This window comes from Bactrocera tryoni, chromosome 4, assembly GCF_016617805.1.
Source record: "Bactrocera tryoni isolate S06 chromosome 4, CSIRO_BtryS06_freeze2, whole genome shotgun sequence".
In the NCBI taxonomy this organism is placed as follows: domain Eukaryota; kingdom Metazoa; phylum Arthropoda; class Insecta; order Diptera; family Tephritidae; genus Bactrocera; species Bactrocera tryoni.
Window position 1 is genome coordinate 46,291,040 of NC_052502.1, and position 15,624 is coordinate 46,306,663.

At 37.3% G+C, this 15,624-nt stretch overlaps 1 pseudogene; it reads right to left on the reverse strand.

The window, feature by feature from the left end:
- Nucleotides 1–1,480: 1,480 nt before the first annotated feature.
- On the reverse strand, nt 1,481–8,899 carry LOC120774575 (annotated as a pseudogene).
- Between the last annotated feature and the right edge of the window lie 6,725 nt (nt 8,900–15,624).

The window sequence follows — 15,624 nt, forward strand, 5'->3', positions numbered from 1 at the left end:
CTAGACTTTATTTTCTGAATCATTTGAAGTTTCGCAGACGCAAATGTAAATCTTGTTAAAAACTACTATAGATTCTAATTTTTTAATACAGAGTGTAGGTTATTGCCTTGAATGCTCTAAATAATGGTGGGTCGAGGTTTTCTTATTTAGATTTCTTATACCTTTGCGCTTCAAAGAAATTAAATTTATTTCGTATATCCTAGTGTTTCCCTTTCTGTTAACGCACTCATAAACAGTTCTTTATCTTATTCCTAGTCGCTTAGTCGTATCTGTTCGTCATTAAATTTGGGTAAATAAAAGGTAAGAGCTGTTTTTCAAGAAAATTAATTGGATTTACAAAACCTTAACTAACCCGAATGCGCTATAAACTAAATATTACAGTAGTGTTGTCTCAACTGCGTTTGTGGAGCCTCTATTTTAAAAACTCATACGTTTCCCACAACTTTAATGAAACTATTTTGTTAAAAACTTAATATTTTTTATTTTGTTGTTTTGTTTTTATTACTACAATATGTTATTATTTGAATAAGTAAGAGCACAAGCGCAAAAATGCGTTATAAAACTCTTTCTCTTTGTAAAACTCTCTTTTGCTGCACAATTGCTCTTAATCACTTAACGCTCTCTTAAATAACTGAAATTCACCACACCTACAAAAAATCTCAAATATAGTAATCAAAAGCCACTCTCATTTTTTCTCTTTTCTTTCATTGCTTTTGAACTCGTCAAACCAGCTAGTTTACCATCAACCACTTTGAGATCCAGTTTACCCTGCAACATGCTGCGTCTGCACAAGTCGACTGGCTGTTGATGCTTCTGTTGCTCTGTTGCGCGATTGCTTCGTGCTCTTGTTCGCTTGCACCCCACTGTTAGGCGTAGCGAATTTCCACGCTACGAATCGTTTGCAGACTATTTTCCACACAACAGTCAGCGCAGCAGTTCGTCGTGTGATTTTCCACGCCATGCAGGTCGTTGGCGTTTCGCTTGCTGCAGAGCGCTGCTGCTGAAGGTTGTTTCGAGTGGGTTACAGTGAAGGTAGCAGTGAAATTCTGTTTCATTTTTTGGCTTTGTATGTACATATGTGTGTGTCGGCAAAAACTTAGACTTTAGTTTCACTGTGCTACTGGATATCTTCTCTTCTTCTGCCAGTAAGCAGTGAACAGGTGGGGTCAAATTTTGCGATTTATGTCTGAATAGTTTGTAGGCGGCGTGGTCGCACTTGCATGTGTGTTAAAGGCAAATTTTTGCTGAAAATGTTCTTCATCAATTGAATTTTCTACAAATGAAAATATACGGTTGATGAACCAAAATATTTACTTACATCTGAATCTCCTAAAATCCTTCCCTTCATGATTAAAAAGTTTTAATTTTTCCATCTGAAGTTGCATAGTAAAGGAAGTTCAGGACCTCAATTTAATTTTTAGCAACCGAAATAAGCTCCAGCTTTTGATGCCACAAAACCGCTCAATCGATCGAACTCAACTTTAGTGTTGAGTTGTTTAGTCGAAGAGACCGAAACCCATGTCCTCGTCTTCCTCGGACTCCGACTCCTCCTTTTTGTCTTCTTCCTTCTTTTCGGCAGCAGCGCCAGCACCAGCTGGAGCAGAGGCAGCAGCAGCAGCAAAAAACTTGCTGGGGTCCTTGATGAACTTCTTGATGGTAGCAACTTCCTTGAAGACCATTTCGGTGGCAACAGCCATAGCCAACAGATTCTTGAAACCATTGGCAGCACTGTGTGGTGCTGAAGCAATAGTTGGGCAACCAATCTGTAACGATACGGCGGCCAACACCAGCTTGAAATTTCGCACGCAGATCTTCGGGCTTGATGTCCAAGATCTCAGGTGAGAAAATTGAACGGAAGTCGTACACTTGGGTTATGGCAAATTGTACGAGAAAAAACCTCTCAATCGATTGAAGAGTGTAAATAATAGTTCGATGTTTAAATAGTTTTTTCATCACGAATCAATATTGCTTAAGAAGGTTCTTGAAGATTGCAGCTTTGAAATTATCACTAAAGGAAGCAAATTTTTGCATATTGAATTAAGGCTGGGAAATTTTTCTTTAACGCATTTTTAACTCCTCTGAGGGACAACTTGTTGTGGTTTACGTTTTCATATATTGCTTTATTAAGTTCAGGTGATCATATTTATGCATCAACTTCTATATTTCTGCTACCTTAATACAATTTTGGTGATATCGGACCGCACAAGGCTTAAATACTACGGATCTCATACTTTGTTATGGAAAGCCAGATGAAGTAGTGGAATTGGGAATAAAGTATCGAAGCAGTTTTGCGATGGGTTCAAGGCTCTTTGTTCGGAGTTAATAAAAGAGTTTTTATCTTTTTTCACAAAGTACTGTATATAGAAGTTTAAGTGTATCCCCCCGCCATCTTGGCAGTTCCGTCATCTAACCTAACCTAACCTAATCTTAAAACTTGGATGTTTTAAGGTCCAAGCAACTGGAGGATTCTGCGTTTATTTCTGTTACCAAATAACGAACGATAATTTATCCCTAATTTCCAAGTGCCCGAAAAAAAGCTTTATACTTTTTAGCGCTTGCTGGACTGTGAAGAGTTTTTTAGTATGAAAGGATTTAATAGGGGAGACTATTTAAGCTCTAATCACATAAGAAATCTTTGCAATACTCGCATCCAAGTTAAGCCATTCTACTTGGGAACTTCATCACACTCTATAGCTCTCCGCGGTATGTTGCCGAGATCATACAATTCTTGTAAACTATAGACTGAAGTTTCGGGTAATGATACGTTTCAGCTGTACTGTGTACCTCTTCTTCACTCAACTGTTATTTATTTTTCGGCCATGGTTTTTACGATCACTTTCGTCTTCTTTATGTGCTTGCCTGCGGAACTGATCTGCCTAAACTGCCTATCACTTTGGGCCGTGAAGAACGGTTGACGGATTTCTAATTCAAAATGTTTACTTTATTTTACAATGTATAAATTTAACATAGTCCCCTAAATATATCAGTTTTTTAGTCTTTATTATTAAGCTGTTTGTTTTTGTGTTTTTTGTTTTTTTTTTTGTGGCAACAAATTTAATTTGTGTGTAGCCGACATGAGCATGCAACTTGCGCTTGTCGTTTGTTTATGAAGTCATAAATTAATAAACAAAACTACTCTTTTTTCGGTTGGTTACACCACGTTTAATAGCACAAAGCATTGCAACTGGTTGTTGTTGTTGCGACGACCACAGCTACTTGTGGTGGTTTTGTGCGCTTCGTTGCCTAGCATGTTGCGGCATAAATGCGGTAATTAAAAATTCATAAACAATTTAATAGCAATTAAACAAATAGCACTCTAATATACATACATATATAAAACTCACACTAGCGGATCATCAGGCAGCGTTTTATGGCTGGGCTGGCCGAAAATAAATACACTAACATACAAGCGAATTAAAATGTTAATTTTGAAATTAGAAAATTGAAATATTTGACAGCTAACAACCGCAAATGAAAGCGTGTTGCGGCACCGAAGGGTGGCTGATGTGCCTCCGGTATATACATGTGTGTGGCACTCCGGTATATTTGTGGCATGTTGAGCACGCGCACATTTAATTGACATTCGTTTGAAGGCGTTAAGCGAAAAGGCAACTTTGCCATTTAATTGTTTTTAACTCAAGCCTCACTCTAAACTATGTTTTTGAGAGACAATTTTTCTCTATTATCACATGGCGAGTTATAAATTAGGTTGCGCATTTTTCACTATTCATAAGCGTGCAACTTTACGCGTATGTACTTGTATGTGAGTGTGTCGCTTGAAAGCGGCGCGTGCTCATTGTTTTGTCATTAAAGCCAATTTGCGTACTCGCCGGCATTTAATTGAGGTTTTGAATAAATAAAAAGCGAAAATATTCGTCAATTCAATAAAAATGTATTAAATGCTTTAACTATTTTGTTTTTACTGTGGTAATATCCATCATTTTAATTGTTTGTAATGGGTGATCCATCTCTAAGTTCTCTACTTGTTTAAAGAAAAAAAACAGAAACTTCAAATTTAATTGAGAATGTTTATTATCATTTGAAAGAACATTCTTTGGTATTTATTTTCTGAGGATAATCTCTTTCAAATGTTGGTCGCGACTACATACATAAGTATGTCTCAGATGTTCCATCCATTGAGTCCAATTTTCGATGACTCGTTCGAGAATTTCGACTGGTAAGTAGCGAATGAAAAGTGTGATTTCATTGCATACGTCAGTCCGAGTTGATGCGAAGGGCGCGAAACGACTCTTCACGAATCGTAAAAGTTTACAGAAAAAGTAGACATGTAACAACTATCTCATTAAAATATCAATATTTTGTGTTTACAATCTAGCATTAAACAAATATCACAAACCATTTTTATGACAGCTGCCGAACCTACTCAAGCAACGGTATCTGAAACTCCTTATAAAATTCATAATAAGTTTCCATAAATAATGTTGGGACTTTTGCTTACGAAAACATTTAATGATTTTTTTCTTCTTAATTGGCGTGGACACCGCTTACCCGTTTATAGCCGAGCTTATAACAGTGCTTCCGCGCCAATTGGAAATTCCAAGCGAAGCCAGAGCCTTCTTCTCCTGATCTTTCCGACGGAGTGGAGGTCTTTCTTTGACTCTGCTTCCCCCAGCGGGCACTGCTTCAAATACTTTCAGAGCTGGAGTGTTTTCGTCCATTCACGGCATGACCTGTCCCGTGTAGCCGCTGTCTCTCATTGTACCTTCTCGATTAAGCTCTGCAGCTCTAATAATTTTCTCCAGCAGTAGATTGAAGAAGTCGCACGATAGGGAGTCGCCATGTTTGGTATTGAACGGCTCGGAGAGGTCTTTCCCCATCCTGACTGACGTTATGGTGTTGCTCAACCTCAGTTCACACAGCCGTATTCGTTTTTTGGGGATAAAAAATTCAGACATCGTGGTATAAAAGAAGCTCGTTTTCGTGCTGTCAAAAGCAGCTTTGAAATCGACGAAGACGTGTCGATTCTCTTTTCGTGGGTCTTTTCCAATATTTCACGCATAGTGAATATCTGGCCCAGCCTTAAGCCTTACTAATAATGTTCAATAATTTTTTTGACGATGGGCTCAAATCTTTCACACAATACGCTCGATAGAACCTTATACGCGATGTTGAGGAGGCTTATACCACTGTAGTTGGCGCAGATTGTGGGATCTCCCTTTTTGTGGAATGGGTAGAACACACTTAAAATTCATTCCTTGGGCATTCTTATTTTGATGTCAACAAGGCGACTCTAGATGTCGTACGGCCAAAGAAACAATCAATTTTTTGAAGGAAACTTTTGTTTGGGCGCATTATCTAATGTCATAGGCTTGTGGTGTAGCCTCCAAGATTGTGAGATTCAACGACGTTCTACTACTTTTTGTGGGGCTGTGTCAAGTCGCTTGTCTACGCAGAAAATACCGTGAACATATACGCCCTGCAAGAAAATATTCGGTGCATTATTGCTAACATACACCATAAATTGCTGCAAAAAGTGGTCGAAACCTGCTATTTTGTAGAAGCAGCTGTAGATCTTACATAATTTAATTTTCATGGGATCCCTTGATCCTGTCTTCCATCTTTAAGAGGACCTCCACAAACTTCAAGTCGTTCGTTTGCTCACCTACTCTCAAAAGAGCGTTCCAAGGAAAACGAATTTAAAGTTTTGAGAACCGATTACACTACGGGGTCCGAATTGTAACCAATTAAAACAGCCTTAAAATCGGTTTGGAAAATTAATTGTATTTATTTTAAAGTACAACATGATTGAAAATAATCACAAATTCCGGACCAATTCACTTTTGCTCCATATGACCACCTTTTGCCTTAACTGTAGCCTTGAGACGGTCAAAAACGAATCGCACGCTGCCCGAATGTGAGTTGCCAGTATTTTGGCCCACTCACGGATAATGGCTTTCTTCAGCATCTAGAGACTGGTGTATTTTTTACTTCGGACCTTGCTCTCCAAAATGGCACAGAGAAAATAATCCATTGTATTCGCATCTGGTGAATTCGAGATCCATTGTGTGGTCGTATTGAAGTTCGGAACGTTGTTTTTCAGCCATTCTTGGCTCACTCGCGCTTTGTGAGACGGTGCTGAGTCTTGTTGAAACGTCCATGGTTTGCGACAGAAATGTTTATTTGCCCACGGCTTCAAAGCAGCCTCCAGAACACATTCCCGATAATATGTCGCATTTACTTTGACGCCAGGCTCGATGAAAACAATTGGAGAGCGCCCATCTGCGGTGACAGCGGCCCAAACCATTATTTGTGGCGGGTGCTGTCTCCTGGTGGCCAACCGATGACTTAGATTCTCGTACGAACGGTCGGTCAAGTAAACACTATCGCTTTAAGAGTTTACGAATTGCTCAAATGGAAAAACTTTTTCGTCAGAAAACACAATGTTCGGAATTTGACCGCTTTCGGCCAAGCGAAGCAACTGCTTCGCTCTCTCAAGTCTCACTTGTTGCTGCTTCGGTGTGAGATCATGGGCATTTTGGAACTTGTAAGGCTTGACCTTGAGCTCATTTTTCAATATGCGTCGGATGCTGCAGTTGGATATTTTCAGTTCTTTAGCCATTTGATTGGCACTTCGTCGTGGATTTCGCTCAAGTCGCTTCTTCACTTTCCAAAACATTTCACGTGACGTTGCAGTCTTTTGATGACCACCTCCATGGCGTTTTGCGATGCTACCAGTATCATTGTAACGAGTGATGGTTCGGTAAACAAAAACATTTGTACACTTGTGAACAATACTTCGAACTGTCATTCAGCAAATTTATAAACAGCTGATTCCAGTGCGACAGCTGCGCGAATGGTCTGAAGTTGGTTACACCTCGATTGCCCTGTAAGTTAAAAAAAATAAATCTTTCAAATAACTCCTATCTCTGAAACTATTTATCGAATCAATTAAAAAATTACGGAGCATATTCTTCAAATAAGGTATTATATAATATAATAATAAAGTTTTTGAAATTCATAAGTGTACATATATATGTAATCCCTTAATTAGTTCTATTATTATTTCTAAATATTTTTCCAATTTCTTCTTGTAAGATCTAACAACTTTCAGTTATTATCTGTTAATGAGGTTCATTCCGAGAAAGAATACTACAAGAATACTCTAGAACCCAGATTGAAGGGTTGGAATTAAATAGTGGGATATAAGTTTATTAACACTATCCTTTTAATATATTCTCTATATGATAGATGACACAAAATGAACGCACTCAGTGAATAGTCAAACATGCGTTTATCCGAATATTCATTACTTATTTCAAATTTATAGCCATGTATATGTTTGTATATCCGTGTTAGCCACTAACACTTATGTAACTGCCAAAGCTTAACCCCAAGAACACTTTCGCACACTCACCTTAAGTGCACTTCATTCACTTTCTTTGCTCTGCTCATTCATTGCGAACTGTCATCAGCAAATCCCAGTGGTCAAATAGTCGTGCATAAGAAAACAGAACGAATACATTTGTAACATATTACTTAGCATTTGCGTATATCACATACTTGCTTTCGTATTTTTTTATTTTCCCAGTTGTTAGTTGTTTTTCACTTCACTTATGGTTAGCAAGTCAATTTGTTCCAAGGAAGTCTGTGCAGAATATGAAGTGAAAGTGGACAAACTGAATAGTTGCGGCCCCTCGAGTGTATTAAAATATCTCCAAACACATATTTCGTTGAAGAAAAGGGGAAGGGGAAACGGTGGTGCTTGAGTTTCGAGCAGTGGGTAAATATTCAACTGATGTGCAAATATAAAATAGTGTGAGCAATAGCAGTGCAGCTACTTGCTTTAAAGTGCTTTAACAAATATTATGTAGACTTGGAAGAGCTGCAGCGAATATATGATATGATATGACATCATTAAAGTTTGACTCATTAAATGCATGTAATCCATCGCAGGTATTAGGATATTTAATAAGTGAAGAAGTATCATCACAGACCACTGTTGTTGTAGCAGCTACTCAAATCTAGCAGAATCAGGAAATACGACGTTTAGACGGTATTCAAACTCAGAAAATAAATTTCTGAGAATGAGAAATTTTCCCAATTCAATTCTCCCAATGTTCCAGCATCTGTTGTTCTCACTTTTGAAGATAGTCCACATTATGCATTTTCCATGCTTCTCCTTAAATATAATCACTACAACTTTGGCTGACTGTTGTCTTTTTCGGATTTTGGTCTCGGCTCATTACGTGCACTTCAGTCGGACGGCTGCTAATTGGAAGGAAGGATGTACTTCGGATCAGAAAATTGGATGCTATGTCAGGATGAAGAAGTACGTGTGTTTTTTAGGATATGTAGTTTTCAACAAGTAATAAAAAATATAAATTAATGCTGTGACCAGTAATTTTGCTTTATTTTAAAGTTAAAGGTTGGTCATTATGTTCAAAAACATTTGCGGGCAATCGGCTACCGCAGCAAATTCCTACCGAGAGACCCGATTTTTGACCACGCTTGGAATTGAGGGCGTATGTCAGTAACAACGCATTGAATATTCACCTGCAAGGAGTCAAGGGTTCCGGGCTTATCTACGTATACAATGACCTTAGAGGCCACCCCACAGGCGCATAACCAAAGGTCGTCCACATCAACATTCTCTAATTCATGAACTAAAAAATCATTAAACATGCCTTTATAGAGTTCCTCGTTAACTGTAACATTACAGTTTGAAAGCGTTTTGAAAGCAATAATGAGTTCTCCTGTCCATAAAGCTCACTAAATAGTAACCTTTTGTGGATGTAACAGTGTCTCAACAATGGCTTGTGGCTTATCATTACTCCAAATGAGAAAAGTTTGTTTATTAACGTACCCATTCAACCAAAAAGTGAAAATCGGGATAGGTGCCCATCTCGTTTTCGGCCCATTCATCGCCCTTGGTGGTCATAGCCTTCAATTCTAGCGCGAGTTAGATTTTAAGCCCGCAAAACCGAGATCCTTTCGCAAAATCTTCCATAAAGTGGTTGAACACAGCTATAATTTTCGCGAGAGATGCCGGTTGGTGGATGAACGCATCCGGATCTTCGACGATCCCCTGCTTCACAGCAACACTGACGCCTTCGGTGCGAACTTAGGGCAGTTCTGGGAATGTCCATTATCCACTATCGTCAAAGTGGTGCGAAACCGATTCTTGAATAAGCGGCCCTACTGGGCGATTATGTCCGCCGAATATTCAAGTAACAGCTATCAAAAAGACCAACTTCAAAAAAATATAACACCCGTTATAAGGACCATTAAATATAGTGGATTTTCTGCACAAATTTGTAAAGAATGGACCACAGGCGTCAGTAAATTTGTTATTTTCATAGACTGTACCACGCACGAAGACATATTGCGCCGGTTTGGTTAGATTTCCCTTTAAAAGAAGGTTTTATTAAGACCCAAATTTAACAAAAATTGGTCAAGTAAAATCTGACTCATCAAATTCTTAAAAAATTGTTGTCAAACTTGTCATTTTCTAAAATTTTAGTGTAACAAAAGAACCTTTGCTGGGAGTATGTGGCGTGAACAATGGGTATTTGATCGCTTTCTTATGGCCAATTATATATTTGGTTAAAATTACCTATGTTACAATTGACAAAGACTTTCTACAAATTTGTATCCCATCTTGTGTAATTTAATTTTGAGAGTTCCTTTTTTACATATACAAGTATTAAGAACAAATTATGCAAATATTTCGAAAGTTAGTACAATTTAAATAATCTCTTAGTCTTCTTCACTCTACTAAATTAAATAAATCTCTCTTCACTATTAAATCTCCAAAGATACTAACGCAAGCATTGGTAGACCTAAATTAGAACAGTTACTTATTCTCTTCGTTAATTTATTTTGATACATTTCTACCCGCATTGAAGGTCCGTCAGCGTCAGCGACTAATCCTAAAACACATTTGCTTGAACCCTCCGATAAAAGCTCAAGACAGTTCTCGCATTAGCTTCACATGTAATGAAAACTTATTTGGCTGAGGCATATATTATGCAACTTTTAATTAAATGCCACCCCTAAAGCAAACCATAATGTATTTCATTTAGTGTCTACCATACTGAATTCAATCCCACGTTGACACTTAATATCCACCCCTCAGAAAAACAAAAGACAATGGATTTCTTTTGCTTTTGTATTTTTATATGTTTGTGTGTGGGGGTGTGTGTATGTCTTATATGAAGTTGAAATATATAAAAGAAGTACGAATCGCCAGATTTTTTAATTAAGTTCTTCGAAAGAAACGTATAAGAAATTTTTAATGATTCACAAAAGTTGAAGTTGGCTCAAAATAATTGCCAAATTTTATAGAATTTGAAAATATTGCAGTACATACGAATGTTCATTATGCCTTCACGTAATGCAAAGTTGGAATATGAGTATGTGTCCTCTAATGTCTGTACCGGAGGAATGCGGTGAAGCTTTCTTTTTTATTACTAAGGTAAGCAAGTAAGTGAAAAAGAGTGATTTATACAGAGTTCTTAAAGTTCAAAACCGCTGTAAGCCAACATTTTTTTTGCAGCCACATGAAATCATTTTCAGCAACTAAAACAAAATAAATCAATCATGAAGCTGTTCATTATTGCATCGACTGGATGTGGAGACAAAAGTTATGTCGACTTTGCAGACCTCAAAGATCGGAGGAATCGTTGAAGGGGAGAATTTTCTGTAAGGAGTTCTTCGTCAAGTTTAGTTTGAGGATACCGGGCCCCTGCAGGGTTTTTCAAGCACAAGTTGCTGCCATAATGGTAGTGATGTGAAGTCTAGCCTCTTTCAGGGAAGTCAGCAAAGCGGAAGTTGTGCTCGCTTGCTGTACGCTCAATGTTAGTCAAGAAATGTCTCTCCTCACTTTCAATAGCCTGTTCAAGTAGTAGCTTTACTTCGTTTTAGTAGCTTTACTAGTTGAATAGACTTCTTTGGGTACCCGGCCATGACGAAATCGCTGAAAACTGGTGAGCTCGCATGAGAGGACATCCTTGCGTTATTTACGTCGGAGTTGAAACAAGCTGGACTCCCTTGTCCTCGTGCGGTTTAGTACTGATTTTCTGGACCTTCCGCCAGCTTATTAGGCATAAGTCGATGATCAGCTCCTGTGTGATGGCGAGATTCTTCTGACCTAGAGTACAAGACGATAGATCCACTGAACTAATTGTACCGTCATCGCAGCCTTTTCCAGCCTAGAAAAGGAAACGAAAGGGGTTGGGCGTATGGTGAACATGGGCATGGCAAAGTATCTGGAGACCACACACATTACTCGTGTTTTGGGAACTACGTCACTGTTGGCCGCTTTACATTTGAACAAGAAACGGACCTCTGAACCAATATAAGTTCCACCAATAATCTAAGCTGGGGATCAAGCGCAGAAAAACTCTTGCCAACAAGTATAACCTTGGGATCGGCAGGCAATTGAGAAACAGATCCCTCTCTTGACGAACACAAATTAAGCTCTATAAGTCTTACATTATTTCCGTCCTATAATTCTTGCACTTGTAACTTTCGAGAGAACTCTTCCAAGCAAGATCTTTGGAGTCATTCTCATTAGCGATGAGTATCGAAGAAGCTAGAACCACGAGCCATATGAGCGTGGATATAGTTGCGCGCATAAAAATCAAAGTGAGGCACTGGTCATTACCATGTTTTCTGCATGGAAGACAACGGTCCAGCTTTTTCGATTCGAGACCCATGGGTAGACAATTGAACAAAGAACCAAGCGTGTAGCGACCTGTCTGTACTTGAGTAGTACAACTAGTGTGACCTTGCAAAGGAAGAAGTGACGAAGTTTTTTGTTTTGACCCAGACCGTCTTACGGTTTTACTGCCATAGTAGAAAATTACCGGTAAAACTCCTTTGCTACAGTTTCAGTAGTCAGATTTATTACCATGTGAAAAGCTCAAAGAAATATCGTCAAATAGACTTACCTCTCTAACTACGTACTCTCTTTCCTGGTTAAACTGACTTGAATGCATAATTTAAAATTTTTACGTCTACCAGTGGATCTTACTGAGACAAAACACCTCGAATCAATACTAATCTAAACAAGTTTTCAAATTGAAATCTTTTCATATCATCACCGTCTTTCTTAAATTATTTAGCTGTTCGATAAGTAATCAACAATGTGACTTGAATAAGTTTATCTGTAGTACAAAATATACAGTTAGTTACGTAAAAAAATCAGTACATAAGTACATATGTATATGTGCGTGTGCTCGCTTTTATTATTTAGTGGCCTAAGAAATTTCTCGCAGCTTTAGAATTCAATTTTCCTCTACATAAATTTCAACCGCTCGATGCTCGTTCACAAAGCAGTTTAATTATAATTCGCCATTTTACAACCTTGCTGCGGCTACGGGCCAGAGGCGAGCCAGAGACGGGCAGACCCCAAAGCTCAAATGTAACTTGATGATTTTTTTATTACTCTCTTCACACAAAGACAACATTTTTATATGACAAACAGAGTCCAGACTTAGCCGCGACTTACAACCGTATATTGTTTTATACATATATATACCATAGTACATATATATTTCACTTTCTTAATCTTGCCATCGAATATTTTTTACTTCATCAGCCAGCTAACGCGCACGTATCAATAAATCTTGCGGGCGGCGATAAATTTTCCAGTCAAATAAGTAAGTAACTTGAAATCGTAAAAATTCTAAATGTTACGAAAAGATTAATATATAAAAGATTATATGTATATATACGAGCATACATACATACATACACACACATGCGTAGCACTTTCCGTATTATTTTCGCTTAACTGTGGCGGCAAGTCACTAACGTCAAATTTTAAGCGCCAGAAAAGTGTTTGTAAGAAAATAAAGTCAACACGCCGAGTTCTATACAAAGTAATGGCGATGACGTTGCTCTCTTTTGCCCGTTCTCTGTGTAAGACGCGTTGCCAGCTAACTTGCAATACCATAAAAATAAAGTCATAAAATGAAAACGTTTGGCAGTCAATGGTACTTAATGTATTGCTTTGGAAATTGATATTAGGGGCGCAGCGTCACACCAAAAAAATATATAAATATAGCTGTATTTAAAAAAAGTTAAAGTAAAAAAAAATAAAGATTAGTTGGTGATAGATCCTACATAGATACATGCGTAATTTTATAGTGTCATTGAAGTGTTTTTCAAAAATTGCTTTACAGTTACAAACACAAACACTTTTATACCCATTCCAATCAACAACAGACTGACTACTCCTCGCGCACTGAATATTGAATGTGGCACGGTGGCTTCGATTTCGTGATAGGAATCTTCGAACATTGCAATAAAAATAGTTTGATTACTTTTATTTTATGAAACAGAACTAATGACCTCTAAAATGAAAGCGCGATTTTAAATGTCTTAATTAAAATATTTATGAGGTATTACCTACACAAGTATTTTGAGTTTTGTTGTGGAGTAGTATGTATCGAAGACTTACATACATGAATTGGAAATTTGATAAGACAGAGAGTTTTTCTTTAAGGGTTACATGGGTTTTCTCTGGTAAAAAATACCTTTTCTCAACAATTTGTTCTCATATAAAAATTAAATATTTTATTAGAATTTTTTATTGTTACAAACATACATTATTAACATTGCGACGCCATATCCGGTGACCCCTCGGGAAAAATATGCGCCCGCGTAACATCCTTACAGGATCATCTAAAGTAAAAAAATACGTGTTTTAGTTAAAATCTTAACTTTAGCTTAGTTCAAGGAAAAAAACTGAAAATTGGAGTTTTGGAGGACATTTTTACATAAAATTAAAATTTCAGGAAAATATCGCGAAATTTTTTTTCAAATAGTTGTGAGCGCACTTAGCCCAGCTAGCCTCGAGCGCACAAGTTCTTAAGACTGTATCTCCGAAACTATTACTCAGATGAACTTGAAAATTTAGGACAATTCTAGAGGTTTTGTGGTATTTAATAAAATAATAAAAAAAATTGAAACGCGTAAACCCATGTAACCCCTTAATTCTCTCATAATCTTCAACGGTGCGAAGGTTCTAAACTTTGTATATAGACAAGGAGCTTTTGAAAAAATGATAAAAGCTCTTCTGAAACGTTGCTAAATAAGAAAAAACGTTAACTTCGGCTGCACCGAAGCTAATATACCCTTCACAAGTGCATTTCCTTTAGTAAGTATGTGCTCAGTTTATATGGAAGCTATATGCTATAGTAATCCGATCTGAACAATTTCTTCGGAGATTACATTGTTGTCAAATGTGAAAGTTTCCCATACAAGAACTTGATTCCGATCGTTCAGTTTGTATTTCAGCTATATGTTATAGTGGTCCGATATCGGCAGTTCTGACAAATGAGCAGCTTCTTGAAGAGAAAATGACGTTTGCAAAATTTCAAAACGATATCTTAATAACTGATGGACTAGTTCGTATATATACAGACAGACAGAAGACATGGCTAAATCGACTCAGCTCAACATACTGATCATTTATATATATATATTTTATAGGATCTCCTACGCTTACAAACTTCGTGGCAAATTTAATATACTCTGTTCAGGGTATAAAAATACTTTCAATACATGGTTGGGTCTCCAAGTTTTTCAATTTAGAATACTTGATTAGATAACGGCTGGATAATACGTTACATTTACGACAGCAGTAGGGAAAAATCTAGGAAAAAGTACGAGGTTTATTCAAGAAGTATCTCGATTTTTTTATTTCTTAAGAATGTGTTTATTTATTCATGAATAACTATTTTGTTCTCTTCCCTTCTGCAGTCCTCAAAAACCGTTGTAGCTGGTATAACTTTCAGAATCTGATTCGTTTCAGTTATGTCAAAAAAACGTCCTCGCAATGGCGTTGCTGAGTAGCCAGCAGCTGCGCTGAGCCAAATCAGGCAAATGCGGTGGTTGCGGAACGGTAAGAGTGGCGTTTTTGACGTAAAAGTCGCGAAGAACCAAGGCGCTGTAAAATGGAGCACTGCAGCAAATTTGGCACCAGTTGAGACTTTGAGACATACAAAAATCTTTAAAATAGTTTAGACTAAGCCAAATGCCATTCCTTCACTATTGGCGAGGTCTCTTATTGTCAATCGACGATCAAGCCCTAGTCTGTAGAGGTTGATGGACATTCAGAGCGTGTATGTCCTTAACGCATTCTCAGCCCACTCGTTGTACCATTTATAAACTTACATTTTTTTGTGACACAAACTGATCGTCAAAAGCCCTTCGCAACATTTCGAACGGGTCCGCCGAATACTATTTTTTCCGCAAAAATATTTCTGAATCAATTTCGTTGATCAATAAAATCAATCATTGTAAAAATCGAAAAACTTCTTTTTGGTTGTTTACAAAAATAATTTTAATTCGGTGATAATTAAACCTTTTAACAAACAGGCGCTTGACATTTATTATATATTATATCAAAAATGTAGCTTTGCCAATAAAATAAAATAAAAAAGCACATCAAAAAGTTTGGTTAGATGTGATAATATGTATAATATGGAATAAACTGACTTGGCAAAGACCTAGATAATCTATTTTTAATATTCGCAGAGATGTATGCTATGAAGTTAACTAGAATACCGATAACATTTTATTCGGCATATTTTAAATATGTAATGCCGAAGACGTTACGTAAAAGTTATATACTAAATTTAGTTCAAATTGGTC